Source organism: Arachis ipaensis, chromosome B2 (genome assembly GCF_059453495.1).
Source record: "Arachis ipaensis isolate K30076 ecotype BB chromosome B2, ASM5945349v1, whole genome shotgun sequence".
Classification (NCBI taxonomy): domain Eukaryota; kingdom Viridiplantae; phylum Streptophyta; class Magnoliopsida; order Fabales; family Fabaceae; genus Arachis; species Arachis ipaensis.
Window position 1 is genome coordinate 67,891,837 of NC_142437.1, and position 16,325 is coordinate 67,908,161.

Sequence of the window (16,325 nt, forward strand, 5' to 3'; positions counted from 1 at the left end):
GTGCTACTACTGTTTGAATTGGTGGGTTGCTGTGTGTTGCTCCCTTTGACGCAAAAAATTCATTTGTAGAATAAAATTGTGTTTCTGATTATCTTGGAAGCGGGAAGTGGGCGTGGGGAAGGTGTTTTTAACAATAAAAATCGACGGTACAGTCGTCGATTTTAATTTAAAAAAAAAGCAACATCTTTTGCGTTTATTTTATATATTAAATTCACGCCGTTTATTTTATTTTGGAAAGCAATCTAAACTATTCAAATTTATCGACGAAATCGTTGTCGATATTTTAAATATAAAAATAGACGTCATGTTCGTCGATTTTAAAATAAAAGTATTTTCGTCCCCTTCTCCGTCGACAATATGACGGAAGTGTAGAAAAGTTTAATGCAGCATAAAAAAATCGACGACCAGGCCGTCGATTTTATTATTTTATTTTTAAATTTCTTTTTTTAAAATATCGACATCAAGCCGTCGATATTTATCGACGGGAGAGATAGCCGTCGATTTTTTGCGTCGAAAAATACCCTTTTTCTTGTAGTGGAGGAAAGAATTGTCATTTTAGCATCTCTCAAGAGAGGGGAGTGAATTTTTCTTTATATTTTATAGGCATAATAGCCACTCACAATTTGGTTTTAAAAAATCCGAAGCAACTCTAAGTGTGTCATCAAATTCTCAATTAATATTCAATACTTTTACAACTCTAAAAATATGACAAGAATGATATTTGTGAGATAATAATATTGTCAATTGAACATAATCTCGTTCAATTTAATAAAAACCTTAAGTTTTCCAACTCTATGAATCATAATTTGAATTTATAGATAACCATAAATATGAGCATAATAAAAATTAGAGATATAGCTAAATATTAGATTAAAAAATTACCTTGAGACTTCAATAATTATTAGAACTCAGAAATGAAAGATTTTTCTTGCTTACTAAGCTTGAGCTCTTAATGGGGTTGTGGAAAAAAATAAGGTTCTCTTTTTAATATAAGTGATAAAAAAATGAAAAAAAATTGTAAGATCCCAACTGCTTTAAAATTAAATAATGGAGTATTTATAATTTATGGTATTTGTTTTTGATTTTATCTTTAGAAATTCTTTTTTTAATCAAAAGTAATTAAATCAAAGTTATGATACTTTGGGTTTAAAAGTAATGAGAATTTGTTAATTTAATTTGAATATTAAAATTTTAAATTTAATTTTATGAATAAAAATTAATTATATTATCTCTAATTTTAAATTAGAGTACTTATTTGAAAACCAATAAGTTAGTTAATAAATAGATAATGTACTTAAAATAATTTTTATTTAGTTAAATTTGATTTTAAATTACTATTCTACCTTCTAATTTTATCAAAACCTATTCTACCTCCAAAGAATTATTTCATTTATTTAAATGTGGTGGTATTTATCTGTGGTTTTGAATGCATGGAAAGAATAGTGCATATTTAGTCTTGGAGTTAAGGTTGTTAATTCATGAGGTACAGGAATTTAGAGAATTATTATGAATTCTCTAAACTAAAACAAGAACTTAATCTTAGGAGCAAAAGAAATAGCAAAAAAATAAAATAAAATATGAAAAGCAAGGCCCAAGACTCTGAACATCAATGGCTAGGAAGATTAAGTATGATTAAAAGTTAAAAAGAGTTGTTTTCCTACTCATATGCTTGTGGTATGAATGTGTCAAGTAAAAATTGAGACAGATGACAGAGAAAAAAAATGTCGGTAAAGATTTTCACAAAAATATCGCATTGCAAGTATAGTTCTAAACCGACAATTAAACCTCAATCAATATTTAAATTATTTGTCACTTAAGCAGACCCAATAAAATTAACCGAAGTATTTAAACCTCAGGTCGTCTCTCAAGAAATTGTAGGGAAGTATGTTTATTATTGGTTATGAGAAAGTATATTTTTGGATTTTGAGTTTAATAAGCAAGGAATGTAAATAACAAGAAGATAACTGATAACTAAGAAAAGTCCTAGCAAGGGTTGGGAATCAGAATTTCTATCCTCATTATCATTGTCAATTGTGATGGTAATTACAAATTGTTCTCACTTAGTTAACTTCTAACAGTTGAAGGAAAGTCAAGTGAGCAATTCAACTTGAGTTCACAAGTCCTAATCAAAGACTAGAGTTAGTGAAGCTCAAGCCAACTAACAACTTTTAATCACCAACCAACAAGAGACTTTGACAATTTAAGAGTCTCCAAATTGCTCAATCCAAGCTAAGAATACAAAATTCTAATTTAAAATCCAACCAAGTATTTTATCAAACACTTGGTAGGCACAAAATAAAAGCATAGAAAAATTAACAAGGAATATTAAATCTAAACAACCAATTGCAAGCATCAATGATTAATAATTAAAGAGAGTAACAATAAACATGGAGAACATAAATTGCATTAACAGAAATCAAATGTAACAAGAGCTCATAAACATAAAAAATGCAAAAAAGAGAAATTAACAAGAGAAGAAGATGAACTAAAGTGTTTAAACAAATAAAAGTGAGAGAAAACTAAATTAAAGGAAGATTGAACCTGAACTTAAGGAGAAATTGAAATAAGAAACCATAAACCTAGAGAGAGGAGAGAGCTCTCCTTTGTCTCTAGAAAACTACATCTAAACCTAATTAATGTGAATGAAAGTATGAATGATTCATTCTTCTCCCAGTTCCACTCTGCAGCCTCTATTCTTCATTTTTGGGCTTGAAACTGGGCCAAAAACAACCCAAAAATTGCCCCCAGCGTTTTCTGTAATTGCAGCACGTGACGCTCGTCACGCGTATACGTCGCTTGAAGTATGGCGCGATCATGCGCACGCGTCGTCCATGCGTGCGCGTTGAAATCAGCTTCTCAAATCTACATTTTCTTGTGTTCCTTCCACTTTTGCATGCTTCCTTTCCATCCTCTAAGCCATTCTTGCCCTGTAAACCCTAAAAACACTTAACACACATATCACGGCATCGAATGGTAATAAGAGAGGATTAAAATTAGCAAATTTAAGGCTAAAGAAGCATGTTTTCAATCATAGCACAAAATTATGAAGGAAAATGTAAAACATGCGAATTATACGAATAAGTGTGAGAATACTGGATAAAACCCACTCAATTCAATACAAAATAAATCGCAAAATAGTGGTTTATCAATCTTTCCACACTTAAACATTAGCATGTCCTCAAGTTAAGCTCAAGAGAAACTATAAGAGAGTGAAGAGGGATGGTAGAATTTATGAAATGCAACTAAATGCAAAATATTTTTACCTACTTAGTTAAAAGTAAATCAACCTTCCAAAAACAAATATGAACTGGTTCTCACTAATTCAAATCATAAAATTAAATACAAGTAGACTTGCGCGAAGAAAGCTCGTGAACGCCGGGAACAAAGAATCGAGCATCGAACATTCACCAGAAGTGTATACACTCTAATCACTCAAGTGTTTAAGGCTCGATTCTCTCAATTCTCTACTAATCTTGCTTTCTAAGACTTGCTCTTCTTCTACCAATCAACAAAGATTTAATGCACAAATACACATATCATGAGGTCTTTTAAGGGTTGTAATGGGGTTAGGGTCAAGGTAGGATTGTATTTGGTTAAGTGGACTAAAATCTGAATCCTTGATTAACCTAAACTTTCCACCTAACTTAGACAATCCATGTAATCAGAATATAAGTTAGGTGGAAAGTTTAGGTTAATCAAGGATTCAGATTTTAGTCCACTTAACCAAATACAATCCTACCTTGACCCTAACCCTATTACAACCCTTAAAAGACCTTATGATATGTGTATTTGTGCATTAAATCTTTGTTGATTGGTAGAAGAAGAGCAAGTCTAACATATTCATGCATCTAAATTTGAGTACAACTCATATGCATTGCTATTGCCATTTACTTTGGGGCATTTTGTCCCTTTTTTATTATTTGCTCTTTTTTTTTTCTTTTTCTCATTTTTTCTTTTTATTTTTCTTTTCTTTTGTTTTTATCAATGCATATGTTTAAGGTATTGAATGCAAGAATATGTCCTCAACATTCTTTTCACATTTCCACAAAAAAGTCTAACATACTCAATTCCCAAACCAAATATTGCCAAACCTAACTTTCCCACACTTAAATCGTGAACACTTTCACTGGTCTAAGCTAACCAAGGATTCAAATTAGGGACAATTATTGTTTTCCACTTAGAGTTAATGATGAGCTAAAGTAAAGAATAAACGGGATAAAATGGTTCAACATTGGTTTGCAAAGGATGATGAAAAGGGATAAGGCCATATGGGTATGTAAGCTACAGTGAAACAAATGTCTCAATCACATAACTGCATGCATACATCAAATAATGGAAATATAGAATCAAGCAAGATAAAGATCACAATTTTATAGAGAACAACACACACCAAAACAAAATATTAGTTGATAAGATGCAACCAATCAAATAGGCTCAAAATCTCACTAGTTTTGTGTTCTAGCTCTAAAACCATGTTCTAAAATAAATTTCTTCAAGCAAGTTCAACAAAAGTTTTAATTCAAATTAGTGAAATGTTATAAAATAGTTTCTTAGAAAAGAATTCATCACTTCAACTAAGTAGGACATAAATGCAAGCAACTAACTATATATGTAATCTATTATGAAATACAACAACTAATCTAACAAAGAAGAGTAAGAATTGGTGTTGAAAAGAAAGTAACTAACCCACGGAAGTAAGTATCGACCTCCCCACACTTAAAGATTGCACCGTCCTCGGTGTATGCTAAGATGTGCAAGTGGACGGGTGGCTACAACTGATGCGCTTCCTCCAAAGATTGTGCAGCAGGACTTGTTTGTTGCCCCATTTAGAAGTGTTCTATTTCCCTTCTTGGTGGCCATCTTGAAAGAGGACAAAAAGGAAGAAGAATAATCCACAAACAAAGATATGCAAATAAATAAAATATGGGTAGCTGATGAGAGAGCTTTTGTGTGGTCTAGAATTCACAATAAATTTTCGTTGCAAGTATAGTTTCTAAACTAACAATAGTCCTTTCATACAAAAGATTGTTTGTCACAAGTAACAAACCCCTAAATTTATAAACCGAAGTATTGAACCTCGGGTCGTTCTCCCTATGAATTACAATAAAGTGACCTTGTTATTGGTTATGAAGTATGTTTGGGGTTTTTTGAGATAGGAGACAAGAAATGTAAAATGCAATGAAAATAAAGTAATAACTATGAAAAGCTCTTGGCAAGGTTATGAGAACTAGAAGTCCTATTCTAGTTATCCTCCTCAATTGTGACCACAAATTATCCATTGCTACCACTTAGTTAACCTCTAACCATGGAGGAAAGTCAAGTGGATGAATCAACTTGATTCCACAAGTCCTAGCCAACTCCCAAGGGAAAGACTAGCTTTAGTGGTATCCAAATCAATTAGCAACTTCTAATTATCAATCAACAAAGGAATTAGATAACTCAAGCATCACTAATTACTCCACCTAGGCCAAGAGGAACAAAATCTACACTAAAATCCAACCAAGCATTTTATCAAACACTTGGAAGGCATAAAAGGAAAGTAAAGTAAATTGACAACAAAAATAGAATCTAACAACAATTATGGCAATGAATTAAAAACAACAATCAAAAGGAACACAATTATTATGAATTACCTCTAATTGAATTGAAAGAGAAGAGAAGGAACAAAAGTAGATCTACAACAAAGCATGGAAGCAAAATAGAAGAGATTACAACAAAAGAATAGAGGAAGAAGAATGTAACAACAAGAATTGAGAATCAAAAGTAGGAGAAGGCATGAATTGAAACCTAGATCTAAGAACTAATCCTAATCCTAATTCCTAATCCTAGAGAGAAGTGAGAACTTCTCTCTCTAAAACTAACTTTCCCTCCAAAAATTAAACTAAACTAAACTAATGTGTGAAAGTATGTAAAGTATGTTGATTCCCCTTTAATCCTTGGCTTAAATAGCATCAGAAATGAGTTGGATTGTGATGCGCATAAACTTGTTATGCTACGATTTAGGAAATTGCACGATTGGCAAAATTCCTTCCGGCAAGTGCACCAGTTATCGTCAAGTAAAAACTCACAATAGAGTGAGGTCGAATCCCACAAGGATTGGTTGAGTGAGCAATTCGGATTAGAAGTGTGTTCTAGTTGAGCGGAATCAAGATTTAGATGAGAATTGTGGAATGTAAAATTGGCGGGAAACGTAAATGACAAGAAATTTAAATGGCGGAATCTTAAATTGCATGAATTAAAGAGCAGAAGCTAAATTGCTGAAATTAAAAGGGAATGGGGGTGATTGCATGAATTGAGTTACAGAATGTAAAGAGAAAGTGGAAATCAGAAATGGGGAATTCATTGGGTTATAGGAGATATTGAGATCTCCGAATCAAAACATGTTATCTCTTCCTCAACCAATGCGTTCATTGAATTTTGCTTGGCAATCTTATATGATTGGATCCCAATCCCTTGGCTCACCAATTCTCTCTAAAAACAAACAAATTCCCAATCCCTTGGTTTAAATGTTCATAAGAAGAGATGATGCTCGATCACTGATTTTACCACACAGTTTCATGAACCACAATTTGGTAGGATTACATGTCACAATATCCATCCAAACCCCAATCCAATTCACTGTGAGAAAGCTTCTCTAGCATGAATCCTCCATTCCTTTCCCAAGGTTCCGAAGGATTCCAATTATGGGTAGTTTCTTTCCCAAGACAACTACCCAATGGAATTAGATCGAGAAGCTTTCTAACAAAATTCAAGAGAAAAGATTGAAGAAGAAGACAAACTATTATTGATTCATTGAATTACAATAGAGCTCCCTAACCCAATGAAAGGGGGTTTAGTGAGTCATAGCTCTGAATTCAATTACAAAGATATGAAAACTAGCCAAAAATGAAAAGGTAAAAGTCCTTCCTAACTTAAATTCTATCCTATTTATACACTTTCTATACTGAGCTTCTGTTGTGTTTCTTGGGCTTTGAGGCCTCTCCCTGCTTTCCTTTTGCCTTGGGTTTATGATCCATAATCTTGATGAGGCTGCTGATCCAAATTCTGTAACATTCATTGAGCCAACTTAGTGATAATCAAATAATGACACATGACTCAACAAATTGAAATTTCAGACTCATCAATCCTTCAGGCCCAATCCCATAAACCATGATATTCAATTGGGTTTCATACCAGAGTAAGTTTAAGTTAATGTTTGTGCTCAAATACTAACTTAAACTGCAATATTTTTGGCCCAGAAACCTTCTCCAAGAGTGGTGTTTAAGTTGCAGTTTAAGCTTAAACTGCAGCTTAAACGCCAGACACTTCCAGTGATGCCTTTTGTGGAAGCACGTTTAAGCTTCAGTTTAAGGCTAAACTGAAGCTTAAACGTGGAAATGGAAGAAGGCAGCCCTGGAGGGTAACGTAGTCGAACACGTTTAAGCTTCAGTTTAAGGTTAAACTGAAGCTTAAACGTGGAGATAGGAAAGGCAGCCCTGGAGGTCGAACACGTTTAAGCTCCAGTTTAAGGTTAAACTGGAGCTTAAACGTGGAAATAGAGAAAGCCATCCTGGAGGTCGAACACGTTTAAGATCCAGTTTAAGGTTAAACTGGAGCTTAAACGTGGAAATAGAGAAAGCCATCTGGGAGGTCGAACACGTTTAAGCTCCAGTTTAAGGTTAAACTGGAGCTTAAACGTGGAAGCTGAGAAAGGTAGCCCTGGAGGTGTCGAACACGTTTAAGCTCCAGTTTAAGGTTAAACTGGAGCTTAAACGTGGAAATGGAGAAAGCAACCCTGGAGGAGAAAACTTGGTCGAACACGTTTAGGCTTCAGTTTAAGGTTGAACTAAAGTTTAAACGTGGAAATGAAGAAAGCAACCCTGGAGGAGCAATTGGGTCGAACACGTTTAAGCTTCAGTTTAAGGTTAAACTGAAGCTTAAACGTGGAAATGAAGGAAGCAACCCTGGAGGAGGAAAATAGTCGAACATGTTTAAGCTTCAGTTTAAGGTTAAACTGGAGCTTAAACGTGGAAATGCTCCTGGTGCCTTTCTTACTTCTGGCGTTTAACCTCCAGTTTAAGGTTAAACTGGAGGTTAAACGTGGAAATGCTTCCTGAGTGAAATTCTCATTCTGGCGTTTAACCTCCAGTTTAAGGTTAAACTGGAGGTTAAACTTCAGTTTCAGCATTTCTTAGCCTTCATGATTCTGGCGTTTAAGCTCCAGTTTAGGCTTAAACTGGAACTTAAACGCCATTTCCAGCATTATATGGCTTGGTAGTTTAAGTTCCAGTTTAAGCTTAAACTGGAACTTAAACTCCACATGTGATATTCAAGCTTCCTTTATTGATTTTGTTGCTTCCTTGCCTAGCCTCTTCTTCCCTGAAATCATCCAAACAATTGCATCAAAGTCTTGCAAAATTTCATGAGAAATCTTCCAGTCATAGCATTCAAGTAATATAACTAAAACTCATGGAATTTGCATCAAAATCATACTGTTTGGATGGTTCATTGCTTTGTTATTCATTTAACCATTCTTGGTTACTTTAAGCTCAAGAAAATGCATAAAACAACTAAAACTAACAGAAAAATACTAGTGAAACTAGCCTAAGATGCCTTGGCATCACAACACCAAACTTAATACTTGCTTGTCCCTAAGCAAGTCCTGAGTTATTTGAGAAGAAAGTATGAAACAGAAAGCAGTTACATTGGCTATATTAGCAAGCATTTGAAGTTCATCAGAAGGGTTTTATGCAGAAAGTTGCAGCATCACTTTTTCATTCTTATCAGGTAAGATTATCACTTTTTCATTGCATCCATCAAATACTGCTATGGCCTCTTGTTATTCTTATGTCCTTGGCACTTTTCTTTTCTTTGCTTCTCTTTTCTTTTTCTTAGAGCTCCTTTGCTCCTTGTTTGCTTAGTGTCATGTGTTGCACAAGCCTTTGGCATTTTCTTTTTCTTATCAATGCACTACACATATCCACTCCAGGCATTTTAGTTCACATTTCTTCTTGAGACATTGGTGCCCAGCACCTCTTTGTGTGACTAAATGTTTTGTATTTAGGTTGCTCTTGATAATGGACTTTTGGTTGATAATCCCGGGTTAGTTAACCCAAGTTACCAAGTGTTGAAACACTCCTCAGAACCTATTCATCCAAGCATATCCTTAATACATAAACACCACAGGCATTTGTCTCAGAAGTTCAAACCATTGGTGCCTAGCTTATTTTCTCAATTTTTTTTTTTGCTTTTTTTTTTGGTTGCCCTTTTTCAGTGGCTTTTTCTTCTTCTTTTTCTTTCTTTTTCATGGCCAAAGACATTTATTCATTAAGATCCATAGACAGTTTTCAATTTCTACACAAAAAATGATAATTCTACACTCTATTTCCAGTGATCTGACTAAACAATCAAGCATGCATACCACCACTTAATTCTACTTGATTTGTCACTAATTGAGCCAAGTTACTTTTGTTCAAACTTTTCTTTTATTTTTGGAAACAGAACAAGCATGGCAAGCATTTGTTTAAGAAGGTGAAGTTATATCCAAACATCTAGGCATTCACTTTATTCAAAGCAATAAACAGACAAACATACTAGAAACTTCACATTCCAGAAAGATTCAACAATTACAGTTTAAACCAGAACAAGCATGCTTTTGTTTGCCCTTTTTAAAGAATTGTCAAGGAACAACACCACCTTGTGAAATTCCTTGTTTTCTCTTTGTTGCCAGGGAACAATTTGATTTCTCCTTCTTCTCCTAGTTGTTGCTTCATGTTCTTTCTCAGATCCTTGTTTCCTTTCCTGCAAAGAGTGATGAAGTTGCTTGCTTCTCAAGCACTTGAGTGGTTAGCTCAACTATGTATGGGCAAGTGTCTGAGTCTTAAGTTGGTGTGTGAACACCAAACTTAGTCTCCTACTTACTTCTCTGTTCTTTGAATCCTTGAATTCTCCTTGGAATGAAGTTGCTGCTAAGGATTTTAAGCATTTCTGTGATTGCTTAGAATGGTTGTTCCTTTCATATAATTCAAAGGTTGTTGTGTTCAGTTGATCTTTATGGTGGAACACCAAACTTAGAGTCACACATTCCCCTTTGAATTATTGATCCACGAATTCATTGTTTGGTGTGAAACACCAAACTTAATTCTTTGCAATGCACAGAAACTACTTCACCTTTTTATTGAAACAAATAAAAGAAACAGCAAGGGAGTATTACCTCAGGTTGGGTTGCCTCCCAACAAGCACTTCTTTAACGTCACTAGCTTGACGGTTGCCCCTTGTTAGGGTGGATTGTAGTGCTTGATGTCTTCTCCTCTCACTATGAAAACGTCCCCATTTGATTCCTTCATGACTTCTAAATGTTCCATAGAAAGAACTTTCCTGATTGTGAACACTTGAGGGAGCTGGGAAGGAATGGTTTTGAGGCCAGGTGAGATTGGCAGATAATGACTTGATATCACTTTATCTCCCGGAGAGAAACCTTCAGTGGGAATTTTCTTGTTTCTCCACCCTCTTGGCAATTTCTTTACAATTCTTCCCTTTCTCTTGAGGATTTCTTCATTGACCCTTATGCCAGGAGGATCCTTCTGATCTGTTTCTATTGATTCTTGTGGCTTTAACTCTTGCAATTCTTGTTTGCCTTCCAAGGACTGTTTCAGAATTCCAGCTGCTGGATTGCTTTCCTCCAAACACAGATGGCTACTATCATCCTTAGGCTTTTCAGGTTCTGGTTCAGGCTCAGATGCAGGTTTGAAAGCATTGAAAATGAGCTGTTCATCATGTACTCTCAAAATTAGCTCTCCTTGTTCTACATCTATGAGCGCTCTAGCAGTGGCTAGAAATGGCCTTCCCAGAATGATAGGGTGTAGGTGGCTTTCCTCCATGTCCAAAATGACAAAGTCTGTGGGGAAGAAATAATTTCCCACTTTCACCAGCACATTCTCAACTACCCCTTCAGCTTGCTTCTGAGTTTTGTCAGCCAGTTGTATGATTACATCAGTGGATTTCACCTCATTCAGTTGTAGCCTCTTCGTAAGAGTCAGAGGCATCACATTTATGCTAGCTCCTAGATCACAGAATCCTCTGTCAATTTTTGTTTCCCCTATGATGCAGGGGATATGAAAACTTCCTGGGTCTGTTTTCTTAGAGACTATGTCCTTCTTGATGAGGGCACTGCATTCTTTGTTCATTATTACAGTTTGTCCTCCCTTCAAAACTCTTTTCTTGCTCAGCAATTCCTTTAAATACTTGATATGTGTAGGCATCTGCTGGAGAATCTCAAGAAAGGGAATATTGATATGGAGAGACTTAAATGTTTCTAAAAACCTTGAATAGGTTTTCCCTTTTTCACCTCCTCCTAACCTCTGAGGAAAAGGTGCTTTTGGTTGGTATGTTTCCAGCATGCCTTTTTGCAGTTCCTTGGCTTGCTCAGTTGTCTGTGGATGGTATGGTGTGGCTACCTTGTGTTTGACTCCATATTTTAGAAGCAATGCCTTTAGTGGTTTGTTGCAGAAGTGGCTTCCTCCATCACTGATGATTGCTCTTGGAACCCCAAAACGGCAAAAAATGTGTTTTCTGAGGAAGTTCATGACTACCTTATTATCATTGGTTGGAGTTGCTATTGCTTCAACCCATTTGGAGACATAGTCTACTGCCACAAGAATGTAATTATTTGAGTATGAGGAGGGAAAGGGTCCCATGAAATCTATCCCCCATACATCAAACAATTCAAGTTCCAGAATGAATTGTTGTGGCATTTCATTTCTTCTTGGCAGGTTCCCCGCTTTCTGGCATTCATGGCAGTGCTTCACTAGTTCCTTTGCATCTTTGAAGATAGTGGGCCAATAAAAACCACACTGCAACACCTTAGCTGCTGTTCTTTCTCCTGCAAAATGTCCTCCATAAGTGGAGCCATGGCAGTCCCATAAGACTTCCCTTCCTTCTTCCTCTGATATGCATCTTCTGAGTATGCCATCTGAACATTTTTTGAACAAGTATGGTTCGTCCCAGATGAAGTATTTGGCATCATTTACCAATTTCTTCCTTTGATGCTTGTTAAATTCCAACGGCAAACTCCCAGTGGCCTTGAAGTTTGCTATGTCTGCAAACCAGGGTGCCTTGTGAATTACCATGAGTTGTTCATCAGGAAAGCACTCATTTATATGTGTGCTTTGTGCGCTTCCTTCTTCACATGGTATCCTTGATAAATGGTCTGCCACCTTGTTCTCTACACCCTTCTTGTCTTTGATTTCAATGTCAAATTCCTGCAACAAAAGAACCCATCTAATAAGTCTTGGTTTGGATTCTTGTTTAGCAAGTAAGTATTTTAAAGCTGAATGATCAGTGAAGACAATGACTTTAGATCCAATGAGATAGGATCTAAATTTGTCAAATGCAAAGACTATTGCCAAGAGTTCTTTTTCAGTGGTTGTGTAATTCCTTTGGTTATCATTCAAGACTTTACTGGCATAATAAATCACATGTACCAAATTATCTTTCCTTTGTCCTAACACTGCCCCAATAGCAAGGTTTGATGCATCACACATCAGTTCAAAAGGTAAGTTCCAATCAGGTGGGGCAATGATAGGTGCAGAGGAAAGTTTTTGCTTCAAAAGTTCATAGGCTAGCATGCAATTTTTATCAAATACAAAGGGTGTATCAGAGACAAGCAAGTTACTCAAAGGTTTGGCTATTTTAGAAAAGTCTCTAATAAACCTTCTGTAAAAACCAGCGTGTCCCAAAAAACTCCTAACTGCCTTGACATTACTTGGTGGAGGTAGTTTTTCAATGAGTTCCACCTTAGCTCTGTCCACCTCAATGCCTCTATTAGAGATTTTGTGGCCAAGGACTATTCCTTCTGTGACCATGAAATGACACTTTTCCCAGTTTAATACTAGGTTAGTCTCTTGGCACCTCTTAAGCACCAAGGCAACGGCGCCATAAACTTGATGCGCATAAACTTGTTATGCTACGATTTAGGAAATTGCACGATCTAGTTAACTTCCAATTTGAGAATTGTCAATCGAAAACCAATCCCCGGCAACGGCGCCATAAACTTGATGCGCATAAACTTGTTATGCTACGATTTAGGAAATTGCACGATTGGCAAAATTCCTTCCGGCAAGTGCACCGGTTATCGTCAAGTAAAAACTCACAATAGAGTGAGGTCGAATCCCACAAGGATTGGTTGAGTGAGCAATTCGGATTAGAAGTGTGTTCTAGTTGAGCGGAATCAAGATTTAGATGAGAATTGCGGAATGTAAAATTGGCGGGAAACGTAAATGACAAGAAATTTAAATGGCAGAATCTTAAATTGCATGAATTAAAGAGCAGAAGCTAAATTGCTGAAATTAAAAGGGAATGGGGGTGATTGCATGAATTGAGTTGCAGAATGTAAAGAGAAAGTGGAAATCAGAAATGGGGAATTCATTAGGTTATAGGAGATATTGAGATCTCCGAATCAAAACATGTTATCTCTTCCTCAACCAATGCATTCATTGAATTTTGCTTGGCAATCTTATATGATTGGATCCCAATCCCTTGGCTCACCAATTCTCTCTAAAAACAAACAAATTCCCAATCCCTTGGTTTAAATGTTCATAAGAAGAGATGATGCTCGATCACTGATTTTACCACACAGTTTCATGAACCACAATTTGGTAGGATTACATGTCACAATATCCATCCAAACCCCAATCCAATTCACTGTGAGAAAGCTTCTCTAGCATGAATCCTCCATTCCTTTCCCAAGGTTCCGAAGGATTCCAATTATGGGTAGTTTCTTTCCCAAGACAACTACCCAATGGAATTAGATCGAGAAGCTTTCTAACAAAATTCAAGAGAAAAGATTGAAGAAGAAGATAAACTATTATTGATTCATTGAATTACAATAGAGCTCCCTAACCCAATGAAAGGGGGTTTAGTGAGTCATAGCTCTGAATTCAATTACAAAGATATGAAAACTAGCCAAAAATGAAAAGGTAAAAGTCCTTCCTAACTTAAATTCTATCCTATTTATACACTTTCTATACTGAGCTTCTGTTGTGTTTCTTGGGCTTTGAGGCCTCTCCCTGCTTTCCTTTTGCCTTGGGTTTATGATCCATAATCTTGATGAGGCTGCTGATCCAAATTCTGTAACATTCATTGAGCCAACTTAGTGATAATCAAATAATGACACATGACTCAACAAATTGAAATTTCAGACTCATCAATCCTTCAGGCCCAATCCCATAAACCATGATATTCAATTGGGTTTCATACCAGAGTAAGTTTAAGTTAATGTTTGTGCTCAAATACTAACTTAAACTGCAATATTTTTGGCCCAGAAACCTTCTCCAAGAGTGGTGTTTAAGTTGCAGTTTAAGCTTAAACTACAGCTTAAACGCCAGACACTTCCAGTGATGCCTTTTGTGGAAGCACGTTTAAGCTTCAGTTTAAGGCTAAACTGAAGCTTAAACGTGGAAATGGAAGAAGGCAGCCCTGGAGGGTAACGTAGTCGAACACGTTTAAGCTTCAGTTTAAGGTTAAACTGAAGCTTAAACGTGGAGATAGGAAAGGCAGCCCTGGAGGTCGAACACGTTTAAGCTCCAGTTTAAGGTTAAACTGGAGCTTAAACGTGGAAATAGAGAAAGCCATCCTGGAGGTCGAACACGTTTAAGCTCCAGTTTAAGGTTAAACTGGAGCTTAAACGTGGAAATAGAGAAAGCCATCTGGGAGGTCGAACACGTTTAAGCTCCAGTTTAAGGTTAAACTGGAGCTTAAACGTGGAAGCTGAGAAAGGTAGCCCTGGAGGTGTCGAACACGTTTAAGCTCCAGTTTAAGGTTAAACTGGAGCTTAAACGTGGAAATGGAGAAAGCAACCCTGGAGGAGAAAACTTGGTCGAACACGTTTAGGCTTCAGTTTAAGGTTGAACTGAAGTTTAAACGTGGAAATGAAGAAAGCAACCCTGGAGGAGCAATTGGGTCGAACACGTTTAAGCTTCAGTTTAAGGTTAAACTGAAGCTTAAACGTGGAAATGAAGGAAGCAACCCTGGAGGAGGAAAATAGTCGAACACGTTTAAGCTTCAGTTTAAGGTTAAACTGGAGCTTAAACGTGGAAATGCTCCTGGTGCCTTTCTTACTTCTGGCGTTTAACCTCCAGTTTAAGGTTAAACTGGAGGTTAAACGTGGAAATGCTTCCTGAGTGGAATTCTCATTCTGGCGTTTAACCTCCAGTTTAAGGTTAAACTGGAGGTTAAACTTCAGTTTCAGCATTTCTTAGCCTTCATGATTCTGGCATTTAAGCTCCAGTTTAGGCTTAAACTGGAACTTAAACGCCATTTCCAGCATTATATGGCTTGGTAGTTTAAGTTCCAGTTTAAGCTTAAACTGGAACTTAAACTCCACATGTGATATTCAAGCTTCCTTTATTGATTTTGTTGCTTCCTTGCCTAGCCTCTTCTTCCCTGAAATCATCCAAACAATTGCATCAAAGTCTTGCAAAATTTCATGAGAAATCTTCCAGTCATAGCATTCAAGTAATATAACTAAAACTCATGGAATTTGCATCAAAATCATACTGTTTGGATGGTTCATTGCTTTGTTATTCATTTAACCATTCTTGGTTACTTTAAGCTCAAGAAAATGCATAAAATAACTAAAACTAACAGAAAAATGCTAGTGAAACTAGCCTAAGATGCCTTGGCATCAGATTGGGCCCACAAGGCTTCTAAAATCGCTAGCCACGGGTTGCATTAAGTGAAGCTTGTGCCACCATCGGCATGTCTGCGCACCGTGTGCGTGCGCGCCCCTATGCGCGAATGCAACTATGGAAAATATTATATCATTTTGAAGCCCCGGATGTTAGCTTTCCAACGCAACTAAAACCGCATCGTTTGGACTTCTTTAGCTCAAGTTATGGTCGTTTAAGTACGAAGAGGTCGGCTTGACAACTTTTGCGATTCCTTCATTTCTTCATGAGTTCTCCATTTTTACATGCTTTTCCTTCATTCCCTTGATCCAATCTTTGCCTCCTAAATCTGAAATCACTTAACAAACATATCAAGGCATCTAATAGAATCAAAGGTAAATCAAGATTAAACAATTAAGGACCTAAAAAGCATATTTTCACTCTTAAGCACAATTAAAGGAGAATTTACAAAATCATGCTATTTCATTGGATAAATGGGAGAAAGGTTGACAAAACTCTCTAAATTCAACACAAGATAAATCCTAAATATGGGGTTTATCAGTAGGCTAATGCCAAATAATAATGAGGTTCTCTACTACATGGTAGCTACAACATGTAAGTGAGAAAATAATACAAGGAAATGGCATATCAATAGTTGAAGAATTGCAACAATGAGGGAGA